A 16,258-nucleotide genomic window follows, 5' to 3' on the forward strand; every position below is an offset into this window, starting at 1 on the left:
GCCTCTTTCATCCCACAAGCACAGTGAATGCATCACTTTGAGTCCCATGGGCTGGCACAGCTCTGCCCTGATGGGAAGGCAACTCTGACTGTACAACTGTGGGTAAATATAGCAGTATACCATTTCATGTGACATTGTCATTCTGTGTATATGTTCAAAGAAGAGGAGTTATTGCATGAGCTATGGGCTCCTGGAGGCTCTCTCAGTTCCCCCACTGGTTCCTCTGGTTTGGGAAACCCTCCTGCACCACTGGAGAGCTCTGCTGTCAATTGTGCCAGCACCAGAGCTGCTCACCTCAGAGACTGAATTTCTTTGATCCCTGGGAAGCAATGGGCAGCAACCCATTGCAGTGTTTCATGCATTGTTTTGCTCATGGCCTTAGATCCTACAACACTAATTAATTCAATAAGAAGGAAGAAAATAACAGAACAAAGAAAAAGCAGACGACCAATATTATCATAGCCTGTGAGCGGATGAGTGACTCATCCTGAGGTAAGTCTGTTTTCCTTGTCCAGATGTGAAATAAGCTTGTGAAAGACTTCAGGAGTAACAAACATTCTCAGCCCAGATATTCAAATGCTTAGGTAGCTGGGACACTGCATGGATCCTCATAAATGTAAAGAATTACTGCCAGATCAGGAAGAGAAAGTCCAGCAGCTCTCACTGAAAATCTTACTGTATATTCCAGGTTAAGAGTACAGTGTGCAATATTTAAATTGTCAAATAAATACCAAAATTGCTTATATGTTCTTGAGAGCTATTTACATGCACTTGTAGGCATTCATAGAGTAGTCTTGCCATAGGTCTGTTCTAAAATGAGCCTCTAATAGGCATACAGGCTTTTTTCATGTTATGAAATTCTATTTTTTTAGCTGTGCGTTGAAAAATAATTCTCAGTGCTTGACACTGCTCTAAAAGAAGGTGAAGCACTATTCTGTAGCTTGTTTTTGAGGAAACTTAAAAAAAAAAAACAAACAAACCAAAAAGCCACCAAAAATTCCCCAAACTGAAAACAACCCTCATGAATCTGAAGTCATGGAACCAGACTATAGAAAACATATGTTCATAGTTCTTTTGTAACATTTCTTTTATATGTTTTCTTATCTGTTTCATTGTCATGGTAAAAATTTAAGCCCTGTCTCAGAAAAATTGTCATGAAATAATTTTCTTTAGTGACGCAGTGCAATGACATGAGGCCTTGACAATGACAATTCTGCTGAAGTAAAGGATGAGGCTAAATCTTTTTCTGACATAGTAACATGGTTAGTGATGTGACAGAAAAGTCAAAGGAATTTTGCTATATAGTTTATAGCCAACTTGATTTCAGTAGTATAAGGCCAGGCTCCTCATTTCAATTTTATGTATATATTTATGATAGGCAATTCGTAGATAGTAGATTATTTGGAGGTTCTTTTGTGTCTAATACTGACCTTTATCACAGTGTCAAAAAGAAGATATGAAATGTTCATGGCACTCACTGAGTTAAGTGTAATGGAAGAGAGAAGTTACTCCCCACTTTTATGAATCACAGTCACAACAGTGTATTTCCAATTTTTAGGTACATTAGTTGTAAGAAAATTAGATTTCCTATTTCACCTAATGGTTTAGCTATATAATGTGCTTGATTTTAAGTAGCTCTGGTTCCACTCCATCAATTCCTCCCATCTTATTAATATTTAAATTCAATAACTGTTTTAATATTATTGATTTGTGAACTTTTAGTATTTTAAATTGGCTCTCTTGTGAAGATTTAAATTACATCTTTTGTCTTCTCCATTTTCATTCCAGACTAATGCTTCCATGAGAACATATGAGGAAACAGAAGCATCTCAAAAAACACAGAGATTTCTGTTGATGGAATTTCTCTCCAGCACATGGGTAAAATACAAAATAATTTCCCCTCATTATTTTTATATATTGCTGTCATCATAAAATAACTATTTTTGCAGCTTCCTATATAGGTCAAATTTGCTTCAACTATTTGGGGTTATTAAAGTAAATTGAATAAAAACAATAAACAATCATGTAAAAAAGCTGGTAATAGAACAGGGACTCCATTGTTTCATCTTCTTATCTCCAAGTTCACCAGAAATCCTAAAGCCCATATTATTCAAGAATAGTATGATTAACCATAGAAATTTCATGTGTTTTCACTATTATTTTGAGATCTATTTACCCCTCTACAATTATATAAAATTAGATTTAGTAGCAGGGAAAATAAACCAGATTAAACAAATACCAACTAAGTTTTTATCTCACACTTAAGCCAAACTCTTTTGAAGATTATAAAAGTCATATTTCTATTTTTTTTTGTTTCACACACTTAATATCTTAAGCAGAACACTGCAAATGATTGTATTTTTGCTGCAGAACAGGCATAATTTAAGAAAAAAACACTGTCATTTGTATTTTTTATACTGGTGGGCCAAGAAAGCATTAATCACATAGATTACGAATATATAGTTGTTGTCATAACAAATTTGTTTACACAGCTTGCAGAAAATAATATGACACAGAAATTTTTTTGTATTCTAAACAAAAGAATATTGTTAAAGTTGCAAAAGTCAAGAACCCTGAGATTAGAGAATTCAACCTTACAAATTCAAACTTACTTTTTCCCATTGGTGCAATCAACTTATACTAGAAGCTCTAATTCTATATTTGCGTAGTCATTCTTCCTTGACTCATCCAATGGACCATTATGGCTGTAGCTATAACTGACAAGCACAAGCAATGATCATTCCAGCACCTCCTGTCTGTGCCTTAGTACCATATTCCAGCACCTTAGATCTCAAGCTGAAATTCTACACACATGGATTTCTGTTAGAAGTGTGAAAAGAGAATCGCACATGTGAGCAAAAGCTGAACCATCTCCTCCTGCAAAGGATTGCTCTGGTACAGAACTTTATGTGGCTGCATGAAGGAAGCTTTCCTACACTTTGCTGTGAGATTCCTGCCACTCTCTGCTTTTGGAGAGCTAATGATAGCTCAAGCTTGGGAGAATTCAGAAATCTAGCTTGCTCGGGAAGATGATCCAAAATGGACTGCAAGGAGCCAGTCCATTAAAATGATCTGGTTTGTGACTGATACCTGATAAAAGCCAGGTCTGCACAAGGGCAGACGCAGCATCTGATGTCCAGCAGCTATACAAAAAGGGAAGATTTCCTGTTTCCTCAAATATTTTGTTAGGCCCTCAAGAAGGTTTAAGGTATGGAGCTGACCTGAGTCTAAACAACTGATCTGTGCAACTTTTCATACCATTTCAGCTGCTGTCTGAAAGAGTCAAGTTACTTTTTCCTCCGATGGCACAGTCACTTTCATCCTAATCGGAGGCAGTGTGAGCGTTGGGTAAATTAGGAAGGCCTGTGCTGTTTAGACAGACTGCTCCAAGCACTTCACTGAGGCTGGGCTGAATTAGTTTTGGCTGGCCGTGGTTCTAAAAGAACATTCAGAGACAGAATCAGTTTTTAGCTCCAAGCTACAGCATTTAATTTATGCTTTTAATTTCAAATTCTAAAATCTGGCAGAAGAGTGGGGGAAGTTGAAGCAAAGAATTGGCCGGGTTTGAGGGGGGCAATTACTTGTCAAAAGATCTAAAGCAAGGATATTGATCTGGCATTAATTGTGACTTTTTTTATTTTCTGAAGATGTAAATGTTTGTTAAAATGTCAGTTTTTCATTCAGGTTAGGTGCAAGACATAATTCAGATCCGATCCTTGTGTTTCATTTTGCTACTGAAAGATGAGTGAAAAGAGCATTTTTTCACAAAATGCTACACATCCATATATTAAAACCACGTAAGTGACTTTCCATCCAAAGTCTTATTTTTGGTCGTGAATTAGAATTACACACTAAGTTGAAATCCTAACGTCACTGAAGTCAGATGCAAAGCTCCCAATGGAAGGTGACTGTTTCCATGTAAAGGGGGAGAGCTTCTAAAGGAGAGAAGCCTCAACCTAGTGTACCTGTGAGTCCTAGAGGTTGGAAAGATTATCAGAGTTAATGTTCCCTGAAAGAAGATTCAGCTCCCATTTGTACACAAGGTGTATAATCTAATCTCTCAAATTTCATAGAAAGTCACTAAAACATAGATAGGAAATAAAGACAAATATGCTACACCATTACCTTGCATTAAATTGGATGGATGTACAAGGAAGGGAGCTATTTGTGATGTACTTGTTTTTCATATTATTCATTATTATTTTTATTATACATTCATTTCTGTATTTTGCAATTAATAAGTGGATGAAACCATCCACCACAATAATCTCTCAAAGTATAAATAAGTTTAGGTACATCAGGATGTCTGCATGCACTCATCACACCCCATGTATATTCCACATTCCTTCTTTGGCAGTTTGAATCATAGATGATTAGAAAAATAACACACTATTTTAACTACTAATCTTATGCATTTTAAATATTGAAATGAAACAGCACTGGAGTGCACAGGATTTACAGCTGGGAGGACTGGGGGAGAGAATTAGAGAAAAAAAGTTTTCAAAACATTGACAGCAATACCTGGATAAGCACAGAAATTCTTAGGTTTCAGACTTAGATTGATCCATTAGATGATACTGCATTGTGCCTTCTGTTCATGAATATTTCTTCTTTATTCTCTAGGAGGAATTACAAGCATAAATTTTCTATGCACTGGTGAGAGAAATCTTTCTTTCATCTTAGTGAATACACATCTGCTACCTTATATTCAAACAGACTGATTCTTACTTTAAAGACTCATTATGTTGCATTATACAAGAAAGTGTTGCATGCCTTGACTTATATTTATGCGTGCTAGAGCACATAACAAATAGTGTAAGGATATGAAAGATTAATAATAGGAAAGTTATGACACTTCTTCCTTTTCAAAAAAACATTTTTCAATTTTTCTCATCACTTGTTTATCTCTTAAAAATTCAGAATTATTCATTTCATGGTGGAAAGGTATAATTCTATGACACGGGGACAGTAATTCATATCCTCTTTAGTTAATTATATTAAATATAAGATCTGATCCTAGTTTCAATTCAACACCAGTTGTGGTTATGCTAAAGTCTAACTATTTTTAATTTTACAGTAGTAAATATTTATAAACTTCAATGGGCCAAATATATGGCACAATATTTAAACCTGAAAGCCATTTTCCCAAAACTGTTAGATTTCTCTTTCTCTCTGTAGTTCTCATACGTATTTTTTTATTATTATTTTATTTATAATGTTTTTGAAAGCTGTCCTACATTCCTTGGCCATTTTATTGGCCCATAGCTGGGCAAGAAATATAAGAGTTGCTCCATAAGAATTCAACTTCAAAGTATAAACTTCCATCAAATTCTCTTGGCCTGAGATCAGACATTACAACCATGTTTTCAAACTGAACACAGAGAAGCAGAAGCCTGTGTTACTGGTGTACTCCCCAAAGTCAGTTGGGTGCCCAGACAAAATAACTTGCAAAATTCTTAGTGCCTGAGTTTGGTTCACTGGACACAACCTAACAAGATGCTCAGACATGCTTTAATGCATTTAAAAATGCTTCGGTGGCTACCTGTGTACTTAAAATTGTGCCTACGTGCATGCCCACGTATGCTCCTCAAACAAGGTCTATCTTTAGTAAGGTAATGACTGTTTCTACATTAGTTGCTCAATTTCCCTTGAGACTCCACTGGAAAGGAAAAAAAGGGCTTCGCCAAAGTGGGATTTAAATCATACACATCCAGATCCTAATTTATTCAACTCTGAAGCAGCATTTCTCTGTTCCTCTGTGGAGTATGCATAGGAAGAAGACTTGATGGACTAGCATATTCACTTTGATAGCTAAGTAGATATCTTTTGCCAGTGTTCAATATCCTGTAAGGTTCCTGTTTTAGCAATCTGGCTAAAAAACCGTGTGGGAGTGGAGAACAAGAAACGGCGTCACAGGAACTCTGAGTGCCACAACTATGTGTGCCTGTCTCCAGCTGTGGCTCAATTAGATAATTTTCAGAGATCACGCAACACTTGCCCAGTGTGTGTGTGGCCTTTATAATTCAAGCAAATTTCTGCTCTTTTTTTCCCTACACACAGAAAAATGGTTAATTTTTTTTCTCCAGAGTGATGTGTTCTTAATATAGTTGTCATTACTTTAAATGCTTTCATAATAATACTGCATTGTGTAGCAGGAAACAAAAAGGAGGCCAGAAAAGAACACTGGATGAAAAGCAGATGAATGAAAGCTTCAGTGCTGCTTTTCAAAAGAAGCAACAAAGTTTCTTTTCCTCAACAAATTGAATCAGCATCTCAATTCTACTAGAGATTAAAAAAAAAAGTCAGCACAAGCATTGAAAAACCCCCACCTGCTCTACCTTTTAAGGCACCTGTGATGGTTAAATGAATGTACAGGAAAGAAATAGTACTGCATTGCTGGGAAGCAAGAACTCCTGTCCTGAGTGTGGTGTATAGCACAGTGAGTTGTCACTGCCTGGCTCTTTGTTTCTTGCCACATCCCTCTTCCTAGGGCAGGGCAACCATTCCATGACGTATTACCATCAGGGATAAAAGCTGTAAAAAGACAGTTTCTTTCTCTTTCCCTGTTGCTTGTGTCCAGCCCCTCTGCTGTAATTCACTGATTTCAGCTACACTGATGCAACTGTCTTTTTTCAGTTGTGCCATAAGCCAAATGAGGAATTTGGCTTGGAAAGCCACTTCCAAACTACTTGTTTAGTTCAGGCTGTTTCACTGATCTGATTTACAATCCATCCTGAAGGCAGCCAGCTAAAAATCAAACATGTAAGTGCACAGCCTCCTCAATGAGAAGGATAGTATGAGCAGGGACCTCTGCAGCCAGCTTCATTCTGGGAGGAAGCAGTGCACAGCTACAGGCATTATGGAAAAGACAATCGGTATTCCTTAAATTGTGCCTGTTTTGTCCTGCAAGTATGTGTCTGCTGTTGGACTAGAGGATTATTGTAAGTCCCTTCCAAATGAAATAACCAGTTTTCTTCTATAGTAAGTTAGTGTCTGCAGAAATAGTACTCTTACTATTTCTTTAACAGTAGCCTATCAAAAATTATTAATCTTGAGATTGTTGAAATGTAATTATCTCTGTGGAATTGTTTCCTTTGTCATATTCCTTTCTCTACGTCTCTAAACCTGTATGAAGAATTTAGCATGTTGGAGTCAAGCACAGTCATAAAATCAGATTCTTGTGATTTGGGCAGTCAAAAATTTGAAGGAGCTTTCGAAGAGATAAAATATTAGAAAAACTGCTGTTAAGCAGTATAAACTTACCTTTCCCATATTCCATTCTGGTTGCTATTTTTTGCCTCGAAAAGATAAAAATGAGGCTACAGGAATCAATAAAAGATTTATACAATTATTTTGATATATAATTTATAAAATATGTAATAAACTTTACTGTTGGTTCCAATAATCAAGAAAACAACCATGCTAAAAAAATAAATAGTTTTAAATTTACGGAGAAAACATGAAAACTACAACACAAAAGAAACTATTAAAGCACCTTTGCATTATTAGAGTGTCAAACAGATAACCTTGTGAATGAGAGAGTTAATAGAAGTGCATATCTACATATTTATAATATTTTATTTCTTTATAAGTACCTTGTATGATTTATTTGTATTTTATTGAGGTTCAAAATTAAAAACAACATGAGCTCTTAGAAAGATGGTGAAGGATAAAAATGTGTGTTGAAAAGTGAATTTTGGCACAATAGTTATCGAATGCAGTTTCAGTCAAGAGGGTAGTACCCAAAAATTACTTCTTAGAAGAAGAGTAAGAGTGCACAGTTATGCTAGAAGTGAGCTTTCATAACAGAGGGACATGACCAGTGGAAAAACCCTATATAACAGCTAAAACCAGACTTACTCCACAGGTATACCCAACTGGTGAATTAATTTATCTTTTAATTTTGTTTTCATAGCATCATAGACAGATCTGCATTGGAAGAGACTTTAAACATTATCTAGTTCCAATTCCCCTGCCATTGCCAGGAATGTCTTTCACTTCCTCAAAGTCCTACCCAGCCTGGTCTTGAACACTTCCCGAGGTGGAGAGATGGGGCATCCACACTTTAGCTCTTCTGGGAAAACTTCAATTTTGTATCTAATATTTGCCATATATATATATATGTGTGTGTGTGTGTGTGTGTATACATGTATATTTATGAACAAACATATGAAGAATTTTCATCCTTTATTTCATCTGCTGAGATAAGGTAATCCAAAGTGAACTGAGCCGTACTGTGTTAGCTGCATTTCCTAAGAAAAATCAGTTTCATATGCATCAGTCAGCAAACATCCTTTTTAGGTTTTGCCACCCAAAATGTGTCTTGATTTTTACTGTCTTCCTCAGTCAGCAAGCATGGATAATAAGGATGCTGTTATCATCTGTCCGTCAATGAAGAAGCTCCTGTGACAGGTGGAAATGTGCATTTTATGAATTAGTAAGAAATACTAAGGAGCCAGCTTCTGGCACAGGCACGGTCCTGACAGGCCATGGGGCAGCTGTGGACATGGGGCAGCTCAGAGGGCACAGGCACTCACAAATCTATAGTATATAGGATATATAGTAACCATACTTTCTTACCCTGGGGACTGCAAAAAGATCATCTGCACACCAAGCTGCTGTCAGAACCAAAGTCTAGCTTAATTTTAAGACAGTTTTTACCATCTCTTGGGGGTTTTTGTTGTTCTCTTTATAATTACAAAAGCATAATTCATTAGTCATGCAGGGACCTCTTTCTTGGAAAATATAAGCACTTCATTAATAGGTTATCGTTTGTTAGGGCTTTTTTGTTAGTGCAACATGGCATGCATGTGTATTATGCACTGAATCCTATTGGGTTTTGAGCTTAATGAATAGTTTCACTGTTTTTAAATGTGTTTACAGCTTGCCAATAATTGCCATCTTTACTCTCACAAAAAGTGAACATGGTAAAAACTCCAATTAGATTTTACCAAGTGTTTTTTCATTTGTCAATATGATAAAATTAATAAATTGGCCACCTATGCCAGTAAATAAAATGCATACATCTGGAACTTTCATAACATAGAGTGCAGTTTCATAATCTTCAGCCCTGCAGTACCTGAACTGATCCTACAAGAAAGATGAAGAGAGATCTTTCACTACAGAATGCAGTTACAGGACAAGGGAGAATGGGTTTAAACTGAAAGACAGAAGGTTTACATTAGATAATTGGAAAAAAATCTTTACTGTGAGGGTGGTGAGACAGTGAAAGAGGTTGCCCAGAGAAGCTGTGGATGCCTCATCCCTGGAAGTGCTGAAGGCCAAGTTAGATGAGGCTTTGAACAACATTTCCTAGCAGCAAGTGTCACTGTCCTTAGCATAGGGGTTGACCTTTAAGGTTCCTGCCAACACAAGCCATTCTATGATTCTATGATTTTATTATTCTATGAGTCTATGACTCTGTGAGTCTTTGAGCCTATGAGTCTATGACTTGTTTTCTTGTTTTCATCAAATTTAGTAAATATTTGTTTCTCCTGATGCTAAATGGTTAGAAATTTTTTACTGACTATGGTCAGAACGGTCACTAGAATGGTAGCAGGCATTTATCATGAGAACATGTGGTGAATTGGTGTATTACTGAATCGACATTGTGTTCAAAAAGATGTGGTGCTCAGGTTATACTTCACTTCACATATGGAGATTTACTGGAAATATAAAAGATTACTGTTTCATGCACATAGAACACAAGTCAGGCAGGTATCCACTGGTCCAGCAGATGAGTGTAATATTGCAGTGCTATCCCCTGGATGAATGAATGTTGAAAAAAGACCATCAGGTGGCCCACCCTCCTTTAGATTCCCTCCTCGTACTCCATTCTAACTCAAAACCCTGCTCAAATTAATCACATTTCTTCTCTAGGATTTGTCTACAGCTATTTCAGAAACACTTCTTCTCTGTTTCATTTTAAAAATCTGTCTGTTACTTGGCTGATAGAACACCTGAACATACTTTCAGGCAGGAGGTGTGTGTGTATACTTCTTACTGAATAGCTTTTTTCAGCTAATTTCACCTCTCTGTTTATAAGCCCTGTGTGAACAGATTGTGAAGTCTCAACAGCACTTTTTCCATTTAAGTAATGTAGCATTCCTTTTCAGGATCATTTCCATGGCTTACTGATAATGCCACAGCACTTTCTGCCTTGTCAGAACCTGTCACTATCCCTGCACCCAGCACTCTAAACATCAAAATGATTTGCAACCAATTTACTGAAAAGCTCAAAATGTCTTCTAAAGCAATCTCTGCCAATGGAAAAATGCCATATTTGTAAGAGGCAGCTTCATATTTATCAAGCTTTATAATACTCATATATAATATATTGGGCATAAGACTCCAATAGCTCACGCTCTTAAAGATCAGGTGAGAAACCTAGAAAGCAGTAAACGAATTAAAGCCTTGATGAAATCTGAATTAATTGAAAGATGTAGTTTCCTGTATTTAACTCAGTTGAACAGAGCCCCAAATAGTTAACAAGATTAATACACTTCAATTAAGTACAGGTGTGTAGTCTGTGTGGCGTAGCATAGCTGCTTCCTTTAGTTGTTCCTGTAGTAATCTGGCATCAGTATATAATTACAGATCCAGCTATTAAAAGAGCTATACAATTTCCTGAGTAGATGGCATTATTTTCTTCCACTCATGCCTGCAAAGGATAACAATTATGTGTAATGCAATAAAATCTTGACATTCATAGGAATTCAAGGAAGAATTGCCACTGTAGTAAGAATGTAAGAATTTTATTGGGTTGGACGGATGATCAGTCAAGCTCAGTGTCCTGTTTGTGACAACAGGCAAGAGCAAATGCTTAGAAATAGGATGGGAGTAAGACAAAGGTCAAAGATACAAGAGATGTTTTTTCCTCATACACTTTTTAAATCTCAGCAATCTACTGAGAGCTACTGTGCAGAAGGTTACAGCTCCTGTCTTCATGTCATGCTAATTTGACACCATGCAAAAGATGAGCTGTTTGAAGCAGTGGTAAAATTGCAAAAATCGTTACAAAAAGAAACCCTCTACTCAAATTCTTTTTCAAAGTTTCCAGGTGTGAAATAACTGCCACTGACTTACAAAGGTGTCAGATGCTAGCTAAACTTGCTGTCATAGAAGCCACAGTTCTCAACTGAATTACTGTACTTTCTAGTTTCAGTCATTAAACCTTTTTTTAATGAGTTGAGGCAGCATATTATCAATTTTGGATCCTATTACTGGTACATTTAGATTGTAACTGAATTACTGCAATTTTTACCTAATAATTACTCAAGGGGAGCTCTTCAGCTTTCATAATATAGGACTTTTATTTTATTTTTTTTAGTGTTTGACTGGACTCTCAGAAGGGGAACCCTTCTTGAAATGTGGCCATCAGGACTGGACACAGAAATCAGGGAAGCATCACACCAGTACAAAACATTGTTCATATAAACTCATTGCTATCACCTTATATTGCTATATCACTTATATTGCTATTGCTATCCAGGATGGTTAAATTGTTCATCCTATTAACATTAATAAGAAGACTGCCACACCTAAAATTCTTTCAACCTGAAACTTGCTTCTAACCACTAAGCCAAAAAAAAAACAAACAACTGCATCTTTTCAGCATCTGTATTCTCAAAATGTGCTTTCTCTTGTATAAAATCTATTATTTGTACTTGGTCTTTTTATATGCATCTTGTCCTGAACTTATTAAATAGTCCAATCAATTTGTGTTAGTGATCTGTGCTCTGTACAATGCCATGCAGCTCAATAACCACACATTTTTACAGCAACAATTTCATTGTTCTACTTTGCTCGAGTTTAAGATGTTATGACAGGATATTTATTAAAAAATGTTCACTGAAAGAGTATTCAGGCATTGGAATAAGTTGCCTAGGGAGGTGGTGCAGTCGCCATCTCTGGACATGTTTAAGAAGCACCTGGATATGGCACTTGGGGATTTGGTTAGAGGTGATAATTCTGGTGCTGGGTTGGTGGTTGGACAGATGATCTGGAAGGTCTCTTCCAACCTTCAATCTTCTCTTTCTTGAAGATTCTGAGAATCTATGATTCTTTAATGTCTGATAGCTCTTCCAATACATTTAGATCCATACTACAAAACATTTGGCAAAAATACTCTGTCTGGCATTTTTCCCCAATGATATATTTATTGTACTTTCACTCAATATTTCTTATTCTGTTGCTTTAATGCTTCTAATAATTCTACCCTTTTTCTACAGACAAATGTACTAGAACCTGTTAGTAGCCTTTTTTTTCCCTCGTGCTGTGTCGTGGCTTAGGAATGGTATTCTCCAGTTTAGTACTTCCAGTAGGAAGAAAACCACAAAACCCTCCCCTTCCCCCCATCCAGTGGGGAAAAAAAAGGGGAGGGATCATGGGTTGAGATAAGAACATTTTGCTGGAAACAGAAATATGATGATAAAGCAAGAAATAACAGCACTGGTATTAATTACAGAAGTGTACAAAGAAAATGTGATTTACATGTAAAATGCTCAACAATGAAAAACAGTGGTGGACAGACCTTTTGCCCACCACGCTTTCCTCTGATGGGAAAAGGAGCATCCTTTCTTCACAGAAGGAGAGTCCCTTTCCCCTGGACCCTGGCAATGGTGTAAGATGGTATTGAATAACATTAGGATCTTGACCATCCCCACTCCTGCTGATCTGGACAGGAACAGTTAAAAAAGCTCTTCACGTTATCCTTAAACTTTGATGGATGCATCTTCTGTACATTTGTTTCCCTTCTCAGTTTTCTGTGGTTTATATTCAGTTTTGCTTTAGTCACTCACATCAACTTCTCTTGTTTTCATCATTACCCTTTAGGAATTAAAAAACCTGGTCAGCTTAGGGGTGTTTTAAATTAATCATTTCTGTATTAATTCTTGGCTGTGTGATTCTTGTTTTGGCTCACTTAGTGAAACATTCTTTAAATTATCTCAGCTATCATTCACATTTTTTTCAATTTATTCTTTCCCAGCTGATTTATTATGTAACTATTTACAGTTTTTAAAATGTATCCTTACTGATAGCTTGGGAGAAGCTTGAGTCAATGTATATCCTGTAAGTTATAAAAACTACGTCATTTTACAAAAAACAGGCCTTCATAAATTAGCACAAGGTCTTTGATAATTTTCTTTTTTGTATCAATATGAATCTAAAAAAAGTTATTCTCAGGTCTATTCTTATGATATGAAAGCAATTTATATTTTTTTGCATTTTAACAATGAGAGAACAAGAGCTTTATCACATATTACTCAGCTGGAAAAAAAACCAACAAATGAAGTCTATTTGTTTCCTGTCCCCTGCCCTATTCCTAAGGCCCCATATTCTTGTTATTAATTTGTTTTAACCTCCAAATAAAATCTGTTTATTTGAAATGGTGCCTGTTCAAGGTTAACACTCATAATGTGCTAGGGAATTGTTAGGAAAAATATTGGTTGAGGAAGGCCAAAACCATGCCATGGATTTTTCTTAGTTTTTAGCAGTATGGGCAATTAAGTCCAACACACAATAACGTTTCCTGGTGTTGTTGAATTTATTAGTATAGATGTAGCCAGAAAGTACCTTTTTTAACACATTGTGCTGCCATCCTCCTTAGATACTTTGGAACAAGTGATTTCATGTGTCTAATCTTTCAAGAAAATGTCAATGATATAATGTTAATAGAAGTTACTCAAGAGTTGACGAATAATGTAATATTCTTAATTGTTGCCAAGATTCTTTATGCTAGTATAGACAGTCTAGGATTTTTTAATTTAATTTCATACAGTGCTTCAATTAATTTTCTTCTTCATATCTTGATGCTAAGGAATTATCATATTTTACCTCCTTTCCTCACTCTCACCTTTCAGATAAGTTAATGCTGTCCTGGTCAGGTTGGGGAGACCTTCTAGATTTCACAGCTGCTTCTTCTTTTTGAAAGTGGCCCAAAAATACTAGTCTTTCTTTTTATCCAGCAGTTCATTCCCAGAATCATCTTATTACTCTTTTTGGTTATTCAGAAAAATCTTGAAATTCCCTCCCCATTCCTTCTTCTTCACAATCCTTCAGAACTATCTGATTTCCAAAAAGTAAAAGAACCTTTATGCTGCCTATTTATTATTAAAGAACTTTTTTCTTTTTTTTTCTCACAGAACTGTCTCTTCTTTCAACTGTTTAGATGATCTCCATGAGCATGTATTATAGGAGCATGTATTATATTGGCTACAAGTAGATTTTCAATTGACCACCAAGATTTGAAATATAGATTTTGCAGTTTTCCTTTAGAATTTTCATTGATATTTAAGTATTTTTTTAATCTTGATTCCAAAATCAATGTTTCTTTAAGGTAAAGAAACTTTTTTAAAAGGAAAACGTCCCTGCAGTCAGAATAAGCCTTTTGAGCTCTGAAAACAGCATATTGAAATAAGCACAGTGTACATCATTAAATATGTGGAATTCTGAATTTTAATTGAAAGATAGGTATTATTGCATAAAGATTCCATCGTTCTTCATAGCAAACATCAACACTGTGTTATTTTTTTAATAATATAAAAAAAAATTTCTGGAGTTCATATATCTTCCCTTCAGATGGTCATCAACATTCCAAGTAATTTAGGGGAACTTACCCCATGGTACAGTGCCCTATAGCAAACCCCATAGCAGACCTCATGCTTCCTGAAGCAAGGACAATTGTACACAAGGAAAAGCAAGAGGAATTAGAAACAATTCTCAGCCATTTTATAAAAAGAAAATTCACTTGAAGACATTTATGGAATGTATGAGTTGGGTTTGAAGCTACAAAATTTGGCTCTGTGAGACACAGTATGGAAATCAGCACTGGTGGCAAAATACACCCAGGAAGCTGGATAAATTTGCAGGTGGTTAATCCCTGCTGAGTTTGTTTCTACCTCCACTGACAGTTTTTTTTAATCTGAAAGCTGCTGATGCAGCAGAGATGGATCCCTGGAGCCCAGAGCCCCACAGACACAGCAGGTCTGTGCCCAGTTACAGTACTCCAAGCATAAATAAGAACTTCTATGGAACTTTTAGCAGCCTCTCCAGTTGTAATCAGTATCAAATCTAATCTCTCTAAAAGCTTTTCTTATTAGGGGGCATATTCATTTAAGAGGCCATCATTAAAAAGAGAAACAGGGGGAACAATTATTGTCTGGCATATGAGATCCCTTGTGGATAGCAAGACCATTAGCAAAACAATTTGGGGGCATTAAGCTAAACACTGACCGCTGTCACAGCAATGCTTTTCACTAACAATCTTCATACAATTTCATCAGCAGTAATATTAATGTCTAGTTTTTTCTTCTGCTCTGTTAAAAATATGTAAAGTATGCAATGAACAATTTTTCCTTGTCTTTAAAAAAGACTCTTTTATGTAAACAGTGAAACGAGTAAGCATGTTATAACAACCTAACCGAAATACCAACAAAAATTAAATAGTAATAAGAGATTTCACCAGCAAATGAGTGTGTAAAAAATAGGAAAGAAATGTATAACAGGAAGAATTCTGTAGAAGAGACAGGAAGAGATAAAAGGATAGGCCACATCAGATATATCTGGCAACCACAAGCCATCATTTAAAGTCAACTTAGGTTTTTAAATACCATTTGGAGTCATCTGAGAATGAGTAGTCAATTATGCTATTTATAGGGAAAGACTGTGGCAGCTCAGATATCACTGCCTTGCTGCCACCCAGTATGCTGTTGTCTTCTCAGTAGTGACCACATACTCAGGCATCTTACTGGGCAGGACTAAACCAGAGCTTACATCAAGACATCAATGGTTTTGCTCCATTTTTGAAATCCAGGACTCCTGCAGGATCTTTCTTACCTGGTTTCTCACAAGATATCCAGAATGACCTCTGTTCTTCCATATTTTGCCAAAGTCCTTTCTATTAATTTAGGTTTCTTTTTCATTAGAAGAGAGGGAAAGTGGAGCAGAGTAAAAGAGACAGAGAGGGACAAATAGCTTCTCTGATGTAACTGGCCAGAGAACAGCTAATTAAAAGGAAGTTTCTTTTTCAATTTTAAATGCTTAAATGTTCTACTAAGAGAACTAGCTTCTACTAGCTTCTACTAGCTTCTACATTTATTGCACATAGAGCTCTCTAAATATCAGTATTTCCACTGGGAAGAACCAAAGTACTATTCATCTTTTACTCCTGATCAGGAAATCTTGCAGTATTTTCCCATCATCTGTCTCTAATATGCTGTTTAAAAAATAAAATAAATAGTCAGAATCATTAGCCTCC

The 16,258-nt window shown here is 36.1% G+C and overlaps 1 long non-coding RNA gene across 1 annotated transcript; it reads left to right on the forward strand.

The window, feature by feature from the left end:
* Nucleotides 1-297: 297 nt before the first annotated feature.
* Nucleotides 298-11,443, forward strand: LOC143696143 (uncharacterized). Its single transcript, XR_013185551.1, has 3 exons — nt 298-492; nt 1,789-1,878; nt 11,330-11,443. It is a non-coding gene; the product is annotated as an uncharacterized LOC143696143 (long non-coding RNA).
* Nucleotides 11,444-16,258: the final 4,815 nt, after the last annotated feature.

The sequence above is a fragment of the Agelaius phoeniceus genome, chromosome 1, assembly GCF_051311805.1.
Source record: "Agelaius phoeniceus isolate bAgePho1 chromosome 1, bAgePho1.hap1, whole genome shotgun sequence".
In the NCBI taxonomy this organism is placed as follows: Eukaryota; Metazoa; Chordata; class Aves; order Passeriformes; family Icteridae; genus Agelaius; species Agelaius phoeniceus.